Consider the following 15886-nt stretch of genomic DNA (forward strand, 5'->3'; position numbering starts at 1 on the left):
CTTGTCCTTTTGGCTGAAATTGTTGTTGTCGCCGCCGCTCAAGATCAAGTGTAGTATCTGTTCTGATCAGTTTAATATTTGATACGTCTCCTATTTGGGGACCATACATTAAATGCATTTTTAGAACAGGGAGATGGAAAAAGAGCTTGCTCTGTCCACTCCATGCATTGAGCCGTTATTGCAGTATCTCCGGGAACAGTGCACTCCTTCTCTGATCCGGTTTCCAAATACAGATTGAATTGAAATCAGCACAAGTTGTTTTAACCCATTATGTGAATTATTTTCAGGGTCAAAGTTGCACATTTCAGATACCAAATGCATTTTGCTTGAATTAACTTGACCAATTGCAACATTTTGCGTGCGCATTGTTTGCACCTATGCATGTCAAACATTGTATCGCATGCAATATGAAATCTATCTATCAGGCTACGTTCACATTTGCGGTCCTCGCCGCAGCGTCGGGCGCCGCAGCGGCGCCGCATGCGTCATGCGCCCCTATATTTAACATGGAGGCGCATGGACATGCGGCGCACTTGCGTTTTGCGCCGCATGCGTCGCTGCGGCGCCCGCGTCGGTGCGCAGAGGACGCAGCAAGTTGCATTTTTGCTGCGTCCAAATTCAATGAAAAAAACGACGCATGCGGCGCAAAACGCAGCGTTGTGCATGCGTTTTGCTGCGTTTTTATTTGCGTTGTGCGTTGTGGCGCCGACGCTGCGGCGCACAACGCAAATGTGAACGTAGCCTCAATCAGTCTCTCTTTACTGGTTGCAACCGGCTTGTGAAGATGTGGACATGTATTTGGCCTTTGTTACAGTGTTGCAAATAGACCATCTACAAAGTTAGGCCCCTTGCTATCAGTACTTAGTGCTTTAATTTAAGTAACCCATGAGTAGTAGGGTTGAGCGACTTTCATTTTTTTAAGATCGAGTCTGGTTTTGTGAAACCCGATTTAGTCCAGAGTCGAGTCGAGTGAAGTCGGCCGATTATCGCTAAAAGTCGGGGATCGACCGAAACACGAAACCCAATGCAAGTCAATGGGGAAGCATAGCCGGCAGTGAGTGGAGGCCAGGAAAACACCTACAGTGCACATTTTACTGCCAAAAACATCCATTCTTGTTTTCTGAAGCTTGTCAATCTTAATTAACTTTATAATAATAGTTGGGCACTGGAAATTGGGGGTCATTTGGCAAAAGTTGTGGGGGTAGGGCTGGTTCAAGGTTTTAGTGGGCCCAGGAAACATGGACTACGTCATGGCGGTGGAGCAGGGAGAGGTAAGTATTTCAACGTTGCAAGTGCTGTGATCCTGAGCAAGCAGGGGGGGGCCCACTCGTTCGCATTGGCACTGGCACAGGGCCCCTCAAAGTACGGCGGTGTGTTTGCATGGCGGGGGCGCCTCCCACCAGCAGCGACACTTTTGCGTACTCTGAGTGGCCCTGTGCCAGTGACGTCGCCAACGAGTATGCCCCCCCACCTGATGAAGGAACCTGCACTTTCATCTGCACTTTCCTCTTTGTCCCTGTGTAAGGTGGTATAATATGCGGGAAGGGGAACCTTACTTTCAGCAGGGTCAGATTCTGGCTGTGTAGAGTACAAGGGGAATGTAGTGGTCTAGGTCAATGTACCAGCAGACTCATCTAGCAGTGGCTGGGCAATGGGCAGGATGATGAGGAAACAGATATAGGGCCAAAGAATAAAGTAGGCTAAATGCAGATCAAAATTGGTAACAGGACTAAACAGGCGGCATTGCTTTGTTCAGTGGAGTAGCAAACCCAAGAGCAGCAGACACTGTTTCAAGGGCCTAACCACACTAGTAGGCCAAATGCAGTTTAATATCTGATAGTATAGGCCGAAAGCCAGAATGTGGAAGCTCAGCTTTATTCAGTTGAGGGCAACACCAGGGAGGGGCAGACACCGTTAGTAGGCCCTAACCACCATTTTGTTTTTTAAAAAACACTTAATGAGAGCCAGAAGGTTGAAGCTCAGCTTTATTCAGTTGAGGGCAACACCAGGGAGGGGCAGACACCGTTAGTAGGCCCTAACCACCATTTTGTTTTTTAAAAAACACTTAATGAGAGCCAGAAGGTTGAAGCTCAGCTTTATTCAGTTGAGGGCAACACCAGGGAGGGGCAGAAGCCGTTAGTAGGCCCTAACCACCATTTTGTTTTTTAAAAAACACTTAATGAGAGCCAGAAGGTTGAAGCTCAGCTTTATTCAGTTGAGGGCAACACCAGGCAGGGGCAGACACCGTTAATAGGCCGGAACCACCAATGTGTTTAAAAAAAAAAGTTAATCAGAGCCGGAAGGTAGAAGCTCAGCTTTATTCAGTTGAGGGCAACACCAGGCAGGGGCAGACACCGTTAGTAGGCCGGAACCACCAATGTGTTTAAAAACAGCAGTTAATCAGAGCCGGAAGGTAGAAGCTCAGCTTTATTCAGTTGAGGGCAACACCAGGGAGGGGCAGAAGCCGTTAGTAGGCCCTAACCACCATTTTGTTTTTTAAAAAACACTTAATGAGAGCCAGAAGGTTGAAGCTCAGCTTTATTCAGTTGAGGGCAACACCAGACAGGGGCAGACACCGTTAGTAGGCCGGAACCACCAATGTGTTTAAAAAAAAAAGTTAATCAGAGCCGGAAGGTAGAAGCTCAGCTTTATTCAGTTGAGGGCAACACCAGGCAGGGGCAGACACCGTTAGTAGGCCGGAACCACCAATGTGTTTAAAAACAGCAGTTAATAAGAGCCGGAAGGTAGAAGCTCAGCTTTATTCAGTTGAGGGCAACACCAGGGAGGGGCAGAAGCCGTTAGTAGGCCCTAACCACCATTTTGTTTTTTAAAAAACACTTAATGAGAGCCAGAAGGTTGAAGCTCAGCTTTATTCAGTTGAGGGCAACACCAGGGAGGGGCAGACACCGTTAGTAGGCCCTAACCACCATTTTGTTTTTTAAAAAACACTTAATGAGAGCCAGAAGGTTGAAGCTCAGCTTTATTCAGTTGAGGGCAACACCAGGAAGGGGCAGAAGCCGTTAGTAGGCCCTAACCACCATTTTGTTTTTTAAAAAACACTTAATGAGAGCCAGAAGGTTGAAGCTCAGCTTTATTCAGTTGAGGGCAACACCAGGCAGGGGCAGACACCGTTAGTAGGCCGGAACCACCAATGTGTTTAAAAACAGCAGTTAATCAGAGCCGGAAGGTTGAAGCTCAGCTTTATTCAGTTGAGGGTAACACCAGGGAGGGGCAGACACCGTTAGTAGGCCCTAACCACCATTTTGTTTTTAAAAAAACACTTAATGAGAGCCATAAGGTTGAAGCTCAGCTTTATTCAGTTGAGGGCAACACCAGGGAGGGGCAGACACCGTTAGTAGGCCCTAACCACCATTTTGTTTTTTAAAAAACACTTAATGAGAGCCAGAAGGTTGAAGCTCAGCTTTATTCAGTTGAGGGCAACACCAGGGAGGGGCAGAAGCCGTTAGTAGGCCCTAACCACCATTTTGTTTTTTAAAAAACACTTAATGAGAGCCAGAAGGTTGAAGCTCAGCTTTATTCAGTTGAGGGCAACACCAGGCAGGGGCAGACACCGTTAGTAGGCCGGAACCACCAATGTGTTTAAAAAGAGCAGTTAATCAGAGCCGGAAGGTAGAAGCTCAGCTTTATTCAGTTGAGGACAACTTGAATTAGGGACTGCAGACAGACTTAGCAGGCTGTCCCCTGTGTGGACCATGCATCCAATACATTAACCCATTGAGCCACAAAGGACACGTAATCTTCCGTGGCCATGCCTACAGGTCCATGTGTCTGTTGTCAGGTGTACCTTTGTCAGTGTAGGCCTATTGGAAGGAGGGACCGCAGACAGGCTTCGAAGGCCTAACACAATAAAATGGGCTGGCTGTAGGCACTTTAAAATTGGTTCCAGGGGTACACGGGCAGCAGTGGTCTGGTCAGTGGAGGCCTAGTGGAAGGAGGGACCGCAGACAGGCTTCGAAGGCCTAACACAATAAAATGGGCTGGCTGTAGGCACTTTAAAATTGGTTCCAGGGGTACACGGGCAGCAGTGGTCTGGTCAGTGGAGGCCTAGTGGAAGGAGGGACCGCAGACAGGCTTCGAAGGCCTAACACAATAAAATGGGCTGGCTGTAGGCACTTTAAAATTGGTTCCAGGGGTACACGGGCAGCAGTGGTCTGGTCAGTGGAGGCCTAGTGGAAGGAGGGACCGCAGACAGGCTTCGAAGGCCTAACACAATAAAATGGGCTGGCTGTAGGCACTTTAAAATTGGTTCCAGGGGTACACGGGCAGCAGTGGTCTGGTCAGAGTAGGCCTATTGGAAGGAGGGACCGCAGACAGGCTTCGAAGGCCTAACACAATAAAATGGGCTGGCTGTAGGCACTTTAAAATTGGTTCCAGGGGTACACGGGCAGCAGTGGTCTGGTCAGTGGAGGCCTAGTGGAAGGAGGGACCGCAGACAGGCTTCGAAGGCCTAACACAATAAAATGGGCTGGCTGTAGGCACTTTAAAATTGGTTCCAGGGGTACACGGGCAGCAGTGGTCTGGTCAGTGTAGGCCTATTGGAAGGAGGGACCGCAGACAGGCTTCGAAGGCCTAACACAATAAAATGGGCTGGCTGTAGGCACTTTAAAATTGGTTCCAGGGGTACACGGGCAGCAGTGGTCTGGTCAGTGGAGGCCTAGTGGAAGGAGGGACCGCAGACAGGCTTCGAAGGCCTAACACAATAAAATGGGCTGGCTGTAGGCACTTTAAAATTGGTTCCAGGGGTACACGGGCAGCAGTGGTCTGGTCAGTGTAGGCCTATTGGAAGGAGGGACCGCAGACAGGCTTCAAAGGCCTAACACAATAAAATGGGCTGGCTGTAGGCACTTTAAAATTGGTTCCAGGGGTACACGGGCAGCAGTGGTCTGGTCAGTGGAGGCCTAGTGGAAGGAGGGACCGCAGACAGGCTTCGAAGGCCTAACACAATAAAATGGGCTGGCTGTAGGCACTTTAAAATTGGTTCCAGGGGTACACGGGCAGCAGTGGTCTGGTCAGTGTAGGCCTATTGGAAGGAGGGACCGCAGACAGGCTTCGAAGGCCTAACACAATAAAATGGGCTGGCTGTAGGCACTTTAAAATTGGTTCCAGGGGTACACGGGCAGCAGTGGTCTGGTCAGTGGAGGCCTAGTGGAAGGAGGGACCGCAGACAGGCTTCGAAGGCCTAAAATAACAAACAATAGGCTCATGGCAGTTTTACAGCGGTTACATGGATACACGGGCAGGCAGCTTGGTGGTGAGTGGAGGAGTATTTAAAGTAGGGACCGCAGACAGGCTACCAAAGGCCTAAAATAACAAACAATAGGCTCATGGCAGTTTTACAGCGGTTACATGGATACACAGGCAGCTTGGTGGTGAGTGGAGGAGTATTTAAAGTAGGGACCGCAGACAGGCTATCAAAGGCCTAAAATAACAAACAATAGGCTCATGGCAGTTTTACAGCGGTTACATGGATACACGGGCAGGCAGCTTGGTGGTGAGTGGAGGAGTATTTAAAGTAGGGACCGCAGACAGGCTACCAAAGGCCTAAAATAACAAACAATAGGCTCATGGCAGTTTTACAGCGGTTACATGGATACACAGGCAGCTTGGTGGTGAGTGGAGGAGTATTTAAAGTAGGGACCGCAGACAGGCTATCAAAGGCCTAAAATAACAAACAATAGGCTCATGGCAGTTTTACAGCGGTTACATGGATACACGGGCCGGCAGCTTGGTGGTGAGTGGAGGAGTATTTAAAGTAGGGACCGCAGACAGGCTATCAAAGGCCTAAAATAACAAACAATAGGCTCATGGCAGTTTTACAGCGGTTACATGGATACACGGGCAGGCAGCTTGGTGGTGAGTGGAGGAGTATTTAAAGTAGGGACCGCAGACAGGCTATCAAAGGCCTAAAATAACAAACAATAGGCTCATGGCAGTTTTACAGCGGTTACATGGATACACAGGCAGCTTGGTGGTGAGTGGAGGAGTAGTGCAAGGAGTGTCTGTCCCAGTACTCCCAAAATATAAATAGATGTTAATGTCTCGCAAAACAACCAAAACAAAAAAAAAGGTGGCATACTTAGGTACAGGGGTGGGCTCATCTACTGAGTTTCTGACATAGTAATTTGGCAGTAACTATTTAATGGTGCCAATATAGGACACAGACACAGACTACTTTAAGTTGCATCATAGATGTCTACAAAATTGTATTGTCAGTGCCAGACATTGAATTATGTCAGCGAATAGACTAAAGATTGGTGGAGCTGTGCGACATAATTTTGCACGTGGTAGAGCACATTTTGAGCTGGGGTAGGGGGGAACTCTCTTGAGGCCGGCGGGACCGCCCCAGGGCCCCTCATGTTACAACGGTGTGTCTGACGTTGGGTGCGCACCACCACCGCCAGAGACACTACATTGTACTATGAGGGACCCAGTAGCAATGCCGTCAACCAAAAGCGAGCACACCCACCTCTTCAGACAAACAGCAGTCTCACGGGTGCTTGCGCAAAGTCGCGATACCACGGCCCCGTGTGGGGAGTTTGGCCATTTAGGGAGGTGTAAACATGTCGTATGCTGTACAATCAGCTGCAGCAAATTAGACATTAGAAAAGTAATTCACAGGCAAGAGCTTTTCATAGGAAAGCTAGGTGTCGGCCGGGCAAGGTGGGGCAAAAGATTTCGAAATCCAGTTGTGGTTCATTTTAATGAATGTTAGATCGTCAACATTTTGGGTAGCCAGACGAGTCCTTTTTTCGGTTAATATTGAACCTGCAGCACTGAATACTCTTTCTGATAGGACACGTGCTGCCGGGCAAGCAAGCTCCTGCAATGCATATTCTGCCAATTCTGGCCAGGTGTCTAATTTGGAGGCCCAGTAATCAAATGGGAATGACGGTTGAGGGAGAACATCGATAAGGGATGAAAAATAGTTAGTAACCATACTGGACAAATGTTGTCTCCTGTCACTTTCAATTGATGCAGCAGTACCTGTCCTGTCTGCGGTCATAGCAAAATCACTCCACAACCTGGTCAGAAAACCCCTCTGTCCAACACCACTTCTGATGTGTGCACCCCTAACACTCCTAGTCTGCTGCCCCCTGGAGCTCGTGTGAGAACGATCACGTGCGCTGTGTGCTGGGAATGCCTGAAGCAAACGGTCAACAAGAGTTGATTGTTTGGTTGCTAATATTAGTTCCAAGTTCTCATGTGGCATAATATTTTGCAATTTGCCTTTATAGCGTGGATCAAGGAGGCAGGCCAACCAGTAATCGTCATCGTTCATTCGTTTTCGTAATGCGTGTGTCCCTTTTTAGGATACGTAAGGCATAATCCGCCATGTGGGCCAAAGTTCCAGTTGTCAAATCTCCGGTTTTGATTGGTTGAGGGGCAGTTGCAGGCAAATCTACGTCACTTGTGTCCCTCAAAAAACCAGAACCCGGCCGTGACACGCAACCAATTTCCTGTGCCCCCGGGAAAGGTTCGGCATTAAAAATATACTCATCCCCATCATCCTCCTCGTCCTCCACCTCCTCTTCGCCCGCTACCTCGTCCTGTACACTGCCCTGACCAGACAATGGCTGACTGTCATCAAGGCTTTCCTCTTCCTCTGGTGCAGACGCCTGCTCCTTTATGTGCGTCAAACTTTGCATCAGCAGACGCATTAGGGGGATGCTCATGCTTATTACGGCGTTGTCTGCACTAACCAGCCGTGTGCATTCCTCAAAACACTGAAGGACTTGACACATGTCTTGTATCTTAGACCACTGCACACCTGACAACTCCATGTCTGCCATCCTACTGCCTGCCCGTGTATCCTCCCACAAATAAATAACAGCACGCCTCTGTTCGCACAGTCTCTGAAGCATGTGCAGTGTTGAGTTCCACCTTGTTGCAACGTCTATGATTAGGCGATGCTGGGGAAGGTTCAAAGACCGCTGATAGGTCTGCATACGGCTGGCGTGTACAGGCGAACGTCGGATATGTGAGCAAAGTGCACGCACTTTGAGGAGCAGGTCGGAGAACCCAGGATAAGTTTTCAAAAAGCACTGCACCACCAGGTTTAAGGTGTGAGCCAGGCAAGGAATGTGTTTCAGTTGGGAAAGGGAGATGGCAGCCATGAAATTCCTTCCGTTATCACTCACTACCTTGCCTGCCTCAAGATCTACTGTGCCCAGCCACGACTGCGTTTCTTGTTGCAAGAACTCAGACAGAACTTCCGCGGTGTGTCTGTTGTCGCCCAAACACTTCATAGCCAATACAGCCTGCTGACGCTTGGCAGTAGCTGGCCCATAATGGGACAACTGGTGTGCAACAGTGTCATCTGCCGATGGAGTGGTTGGCAGACTGCGTTCTGTGGAAGAGCTGTAGCTTCTGCAGGAGGACGAGGAGGAGGAGGAGGAGGGGGTGCGAACGCCTACAGCCAACTGTTTCCTAGACCGTGGGCTAGGCACAACTGTCCCTAAATTGATGTCGCCTGTGGACCCTGCATCCACCACATTCACCCAGTGTGCCGTGATGGACACATAACGTCCCTGGCCATGCCTACTGGTCCATGCATCTGTAGTCAGGTGCACCTTTGTACTCACAGATTGCCTGAGTGCATGGACGATGCGCTGTTTAATATGCTGGTGCAGGGCTGGGATGGCTTTTCTGGAAAAAAAGTGTCGACTGGGTAGCTCGTATCGTGGTTCAGCGTACTCCATCAGGGCTTTGAAAGCTTCGCTTTCAACTAACCGGTAGGGCATCATCTCTAACGAGATTAGTCTAGCTATGTGGGCGTTAAAACCCTGTGTACGCGGATGCGAGGATAAGTACTTCCTTTTTCTAACCAGAGTCTCATGTAGGGTGAGCTGGACTGGAGAGCTGGAGATCGTGGAACTTTCGGGTGTGCCGGTGTACATGGCAGACTGAGAGACGGTTGGAGACGGTATTGTTTCCGCCGGTGCCCTAGATGCAATATTTCCTCCTACAAAACTGGTGATTCCCTGACCCTGACTGCTTTTGGCTGGCAAAGAAACCTGCACAGATACTGCCGGTGGTGCGGAAAATGGTGGCCTTACAGTGACGGAAGGGATGTTGCGTTGCTGACTAGCTTCATTGGCCGAGGGTGCTACAACCTTAAGGGACGTTTGGTAGTTAGTCCAGGCTTGAAAATGCATGGTGGTTAAGTGTCTATGCATGCAACTAGTATTTAGACTTTTCAGATTCTGACCTCTGCTTAAGCTAGTTGAACATTTTTGACAGATGACTTTGCGCTGATCAGTTGGATGTTGTTTAAAAAAATGCCAGACTGCACTCTTCCTAGACTCGGATCCCTTTTCAGGGATTGCAGACTGAGCTTTAACCGGATGGTAACGCTGTGCTCCAACAGGTTTTGGCTTTGACACGCGTTTTGGGCCAGATACGGGCCCGGCAGATGGAACCTGTTGCGATGTTGATGCCTGCTGCGGCCCCTCCTCCACCTCCGCTTCTGAACTACTGCCGCCTGCACCCTGTTCCCCCAATGGCTGCCAATCGGGGTCAATAACTGGGTCATCTATTACCTCCTCTTCGAGCTCGTGTGCAACTTCGTCTGTGTCACTGTGTCGGTCGGTGGTATAGCGTTCGTGGCGGGGCAACATAGTCTCATCAGGGTCTGATTGTGGATCTGTACCCTGAGAGGGCAATGTGGTGGTCTGAGTCAAAGGAGCAGCATAGTACTCTGGCTGTGGCTGTGCATCAGTGCACTCCATGTCAGAATCTACTTGTAATGGGCATGGCCTGTTAAATGTTTCACTTTCTAAGCCAGGGACGGTATGTGTAAAGAGCTCCATGGAGTGACCCGTTGTGTCGCCTGCTGCATCCTTCTCTCTTGTTGTAGTTTTTGCTGAGGAGGACAAGGAAGCGACTTGTCCCTGACCGTGAACATCCACAAGCGACACGCTGCTTTTACATTTACCAGTTTCTGAAGAGGAGGCAAAAGAGCTAGAGGCTGAGTCTGCAATGTAAGCCAAAACTTGCTGTTGCTGCTCCGCCTTTAAAAGCGGTTTTCCTACTCCCAGAAAAGAGAGCGTTCGAGGCCTTGTGTAGCCTGACGACGAAACTGGCTCCACAGCTCCAGACTTAGGTGGAATATTTTTATCCCCACGACCACCTGATGCTCCACTACCACTACCATCATTACCAGCTGACAATGAACGCCCACGACGACCTCTTGCACCAGACTTCCTCATTGTTTTAAAATCTTAACCAAAGTAACTTTATTTGTTGCTGTCAAACAACTTACACGGTGAGCTATAACTTCAGTATGATTTCAATATCCCTTAACAGGTTGGTGAGACCACAAGGAAAATCAGGCACAATGTTACACACTCTGTTTTCTGTGGCACAAAATCACAGAGATGACACACACGCAGGACTGTCACTCAAGCACTAATGTCAATATTAATCTCCCACCTAATTTATTTATTTTTTTTTCTCAGGGAGACTTTAGAAACCAAATAATATTAAAAAAAAACAAACAAAAAAAGGCTTTCTATGGCCCACAATTAGAGAGAGAGAGGTGGCACACCCAGGAGTCAAGACTGGCGCACAAGCTGAAAGGGCAATATTACTCTCCCACTGTTTTTTTAAGTTTTTTTTTTTTTTTTTTCAGGGAGACTTTAGAAACCAAATAATATTAAAAAAAAAAAAAAAATAAATAGCCTTTCTATGGCCCACTGAATGAGAGAGAGAGGTGGCACACCCAGGAGTCAAGACTGGCACACAAGCTGAAAGGGCAATATTACTCTCCCACTGTTTTTTTATGTTTTTTTTTTTTTCAGGGAGACTTTAGAAACCAAATAATATTAAAAAAAACCAAAAAAATAAATAGCCTTTCTATGGCCCACTGAATGAGAGAGAGAGGTGGCACACCCAGGAGTCAAGACTGGCACACAAGCTGAAAGGGCAATATTACTCTCCCACTGTTTTTTTATGTTTTTTTTTTTTTTCAGGGAGACTTTAGAAACCAAATAATATTAAAAAAACCAAAAAAATAAATAGCCTTTCTATGGCCCACTGAATGAGAGAGAGAGGTGGCACACCCAGGAGTCAAGACTGGCACACAAGCTGAAAGGGCAATATTACTCTCCCACTGTTTTTTTATGTATTTTTTTTTTTTTAAGGGAGACTTTAGAAACCCAATAATATTTAAAAAAATAAATAAATAGGCTTTCTATGGCCCACTGAATGAGAGGGAGAGAGGTGGCACACCCAGGAGTCAAGACTGGCACACAAGCTGAAAGGGCAATATTACTCTCCCACTGTTTTTTTATGTATTTTTTGTTTTTTAAGGGAGACTTTAGAAACCCAATAATATTTAAAAAAAAAAAAAAAATAGGCTTTCTATGGCCCACTGAATGAGAGGGAGAGAGGTGGCACACCCAGGAGTCAAGACTGGCACACAAGCTGAAAGGGCAATATTACTCTCCCACTGTTTTTTTATGTATTTTTTGTTTTTTAAGGGAGACTTTAGAAACCCAATAATATTTAAAAAAAAAAAAAAAAAAAAAGGCTTTCTATGGCCCACTGAATGAGAGAGAGAGGTGGCACACCCAGGAGTCAAGACTGGCACACAAGCTGAAAGGGCAATATTACTCTCCCACTGTTTTTTTTTTTATTTTTTTTTTTTCAGGGAGACTTTAGAAACCAAATAATATTAAAAAAACCAAAAAAATAAATAGCCTTTCTATGGCCCACTGAATGAGAGAGAGAGGTGGCACACCCAGGAGTCAAGACTGGCACACAAGCTGAAAGGGCAATATTACTCTCCCACTGTTTTTTTATTTATTTTTTTTTTTTCAGGGAGACTTTAGAAACCAAATAATAAGAAAAAAAATAAATAAATAAATAGGCTTTCTATAGCCCACTGAATAAGAGATAGCACACACAGCAGTGGCACACAAGCCCTGACTGAGGCCAATATTTTTCTACCACTGATTGATGTAGTGTTTTTGTGTTGAGGTAGAATTTAGAACACAAATCACGGAAAAAATAAATAGGCTTTCTATGGCCCACTCAGTGAGAGATGGCACACACAGGGATGGCACTGTAGCAGAAATGCCAATCTTAATCTCCCACAAAAAAAAAAAAAAAAAAAACAGGGACTGTCCTACAATTACTATCTCCCTGCAGTAATCTAAGCCAGGTATGGCAGGCAGCAATAGGAGTGGACTGATGCACAAATTAAATAAAAAGTGTGGACAAACAAAAAAGATAGCTGTGCAGAAAGGAACAAGAGGATATGTGCTTTGAAAAAAGCAGTTGGTTTCCACAGTGGCGTACACACAGCAATACAGCTATCAGGGAGCCTTCTAGGGCAGCCCAATGAGCTACAGCGCTGAGGAAAAAAAAAAAAAAATAGCTTCCACTGTTCCTGCACACCGAAGGTGGTGTTGGACAGTGGAAATCGCTACAGCACAAGCGGTTTGGTGGTTAGTGGACCCTGCCTAACGCTCTCCCTGCTTCTGACGAAGCGGCAGCAACCTCTCCCTAAGCTCAGATCAGCAGCAGTAAGATGGCGGTCGGCGGGAACGCCCCTTTATAGCCCCTGTGACGCCGCAGACAGCAAGCCAATCACTGCAATGCCCTTCTCTAAGATGGTGGGGACCAGGATCTATGTCATCACGCTGCCCACACTCTGCGTTCACCTTCATTGGCTGAGAAATGGCGCTTTTCGCGTCATTGAAACGCGACTTTGGCGCGAAAGTCGCGTACCGCATGGCCGACAAGCACAGGGGTCGGATCGGGTTTCATGAGACGCCGACTTAGCCAAAAGTCGGCGACTTTTGAAAATGATCGACCCGTTTCGCTCAACCCTAATGAGTAGTTCTGCCATACATACCACATTTGTGACAGCATGATTTCAATTGTAAAACATTGTCTCACTCTTGTGGACCACTGACTTTTAAATTTGGAGTATATGTATTTAAAGAAAGGAAAAATTGTGTCTGTGCTGATCTTGAATACACTGCCTATCTCCACCTGTGTGAGTATTCTAATGCTTTCTAGCACCCAGGTGCGCTGCCTGCATTAGATAGAAACTGCGCGCAGAACCCTCACGTGTCACAATGGGCACTTGGCCATGGTCTGGAACCCTCACGTGTCACAATGGGCCCTTGGCTATGGTCTGGAACCCTCACGTGTCACAATGGGCCCTTGGCCATGGTCTGGAACCTGTTGTGAATTCTGTTTGTGGGCTCCCTCTGGTGGCTACTGGTGGTACTGGTTGACTTCTGTCTTCTATCTCCAGTGCACCTGTTCCCATCAGGAAATGGGAGTTTCCTATATAGTCTGGCTTCTCACTCATTTACTTGCCGGCTATCAATGTTACCAGAGCTCTTCTGTTACTTGCTACCTGCTCCAAGTCTGCTGAGTCAGATAAGTTTGATCATTTGTACCTTTTGTCCAGCGTGCATTTATATGAATCTTGCTGCTGGAAGCTCTAGTGAACTGAAATGACCACTCCGGTGTCATGAGTTGATACCGGAGTTGAAAGTCATTTCAGGATGGTATTTTGTAGGGTTTTGAGTTGACCGCGAAGTCCACTTTTGTATTTTCTGCTATCTAGTTAGTGGGCCTCTCTTTGCTGAACCTGTATTCATACTGCGTATGTGTTTTCTCCTTAACTAACCATCATTATATGTTGGGGGCTACTATTACTTTGGGGTTTTCTCTGGAGGCAAGCCAGGTCTGTGTTTCCTCTATTAGGGGTAGCTAGATCTCCGGCTGGTGCGAGACGTCTAGGGATAAAACGCAGGTACGTTCCCCGGCCACTGGTAGTTGTGCGTTAAGTTCAGCATCGCGGTCAGCTTAGATTCCATCTTCCTAGAGCTAGTCCTGTTTTTGCCCATGTCCCTGCCATTGGGAATCATGACAGTATAGCCGGCCCGATGTGTTAAGTATTGGCTGAAGAAGGAGAGAAAAGAAGTATCTGACACCTTTTTTTTTTTTTACTCTGAAGTCTGTTTAGCCATAATTGCAGTCTGCTTCTTTCCCCTCCTCTTAATCCCTGAATGGCTCAGATCTCAGCTGCTGAGAAATGGATATCCAGAGTTTATCTGAATAATCTTGCTTCTAAGGTTCAAAATATACAAGATTTCGTCATACATGCTCCTATGTCTGAACCTAAAATTCCTATACCAGAGTTTTTTTCTGGAGATAGATCTCGTTTTTTGAATTTTAAACACAATTGTAAATTGTATCTTTCTCTGAGACCTCACTCCGCTGGAAACCCTGCTCAGCAGGTTAAGATTGTTATTTCCTTGCTGCGGGGTGACCCCCAGAATTGGGCATTTGCATTGGCGCCAGGGGATCCTGCGCTGCTCAATGTGGATGCGTTTTTTCTGGCGCTGGGGTTGCTCTATGAGGAACCGAATTTGGAGATTCAAGCTGAAAAGGCCTTGATAGCCCTCTCTCAAGGGCATGATGAAGCTGAAATATATTGTCAAAAGTTTCGTAAATGGTCTGTGCTTACTCAGTGGAATGAGTGCGCCCTGGCGGCGAATTTCAGAGAGGGTCTCTCTGACGCCGTTAAGGATGTCATGGTGGGGTTTCCTACGCCCACAGGTCTGAATGAGTCCATGACAATGGCTATTCAGATTGACCGGCGTTTGCGGGAGCGCAAACCTGTGCACCATTTGGCGGTGTCTTCTGAGCAGGCACCAGAGAATATGCAATGTGATAGAATTCTGTCCAGAAGTGAACGGCAGAATTATAGGCGTAAAAATGGGTTGTGTTTCTATTGTGGCGATTCTGCTCATGTTATATCAGCTTGCTCTAAACGCACTAAAAGGGTAGATAAGTCTTTTGCAGTTAGCAACTTGCAGTCTAAGTTTCTTTTGTCTGTAACTTTGATTTGTTCGTTATCATCTATTAATGTGAATGCCTATGTGGACTCTGGCGCCGCCCTGAGTCTTATGGATTGGTCCTTTGCCAGGCGCTGTGGGTTTAGTCTAGAGTCTCTGGAAGTCCCTATTCCTTTGAAGGGTATCGACTCCACACCGTTGGCTAGGAATAAACCTCAATACTGGACACAAGTGACTATGTGTATGACTCCAGACCATCAGGAGGTGATTTGATTCCTTGTGTTGCATAATTTGCATGATGTCTTAGTGCTTGGATTGCCATGGTTACAAACTCACAACCCAGTTCTTGACTGGAAAACAATGTCCGTGTTAAGCTGGGGATGTCAGGGGGTTCATGGGGGAGTACCTTTGGTTTCCATTGCTTCATCTACTCCCTCTGAGGTTCCGGCATTTTTGTCTGATTTTTGTGATGTTTTTGAGGAGCCTAAACTTAGTTCGCTCCCTCCTCACAGGGATTGCGATTGTGCTATAGATTTGATTCCTGGCAGCAAATTTCCTAAAGGTCGATTGTTCAATCTGTCTGTGCCAGAGCATGCTGCTATGCGTGAGTATATTAAGGAGTCCTTGGAAAAGGGACATATTCATCCATCTTCATCCCCTTTAGGAGCAGGTTTTTTTTTCGTGGGTAAAAAAGATGGTTCCCTGAGGCCTTGTATTGATTATCGGCTGTTGAATAAGATTACAGTCAAATATCAGTATCCTTTGCCATTGTTGACTGATTTGTTTGCTCGTATTAAGGGGGCAAGGTGGTTCTCTAAGATTGACCTTCGGGGTGCGTATAATTTGGTGCGGATTAAGCAGGGAGATGAGTGGAAAACCGCATTTAATACGCCCGAGGGCCATTTTGAGTATCTGGTAATGCCTTTTGGTCTTTCTAATGCCCCTTCAGTCTTTCAGTCCTTTATGCACAATATTTTCCGTGAATATCTGGATAAATTTATGATTGTGTATCTGGATGATATTTTGATTTTTTCCGATGACTG

General features: G+C 46.9%; 1 non-coding gene across 1 annotated transcript; it reads left to right on the forward strand.

The window, feature by feature from the left end:
* The first annotated feature begins 21 nt into the window (after positions 1–21).
* On the forward strand, positions 22–209 carry LOC143771238 (U2 spliceosomal RNA). Its single transcript, XR_013215046.1, has one exon. It is a non-coding gene; the product is annotated as a U2 spliceosomal RNA (small nuclear RNA).
* Positions 210–15886: the final 15677 nt, after the last annotated feature.

The sequence above is a fragment of the Ranitomeya variabilis genome, chromosome 4, assembly GCF_051348905.1.
Source record: "Ranitomeya variabilis isolate aRanVar5 chromosome 4, aRanVar5.hap1, whole genome shotgun sequence".
Taxonomy (NCBI): domain Eukaryota; kingdom Metazoa; phylum Chordata; class Amphibia; order Anura; family Dendrobatidae; genus Ranitomeya; species Ranitomeya variabilis.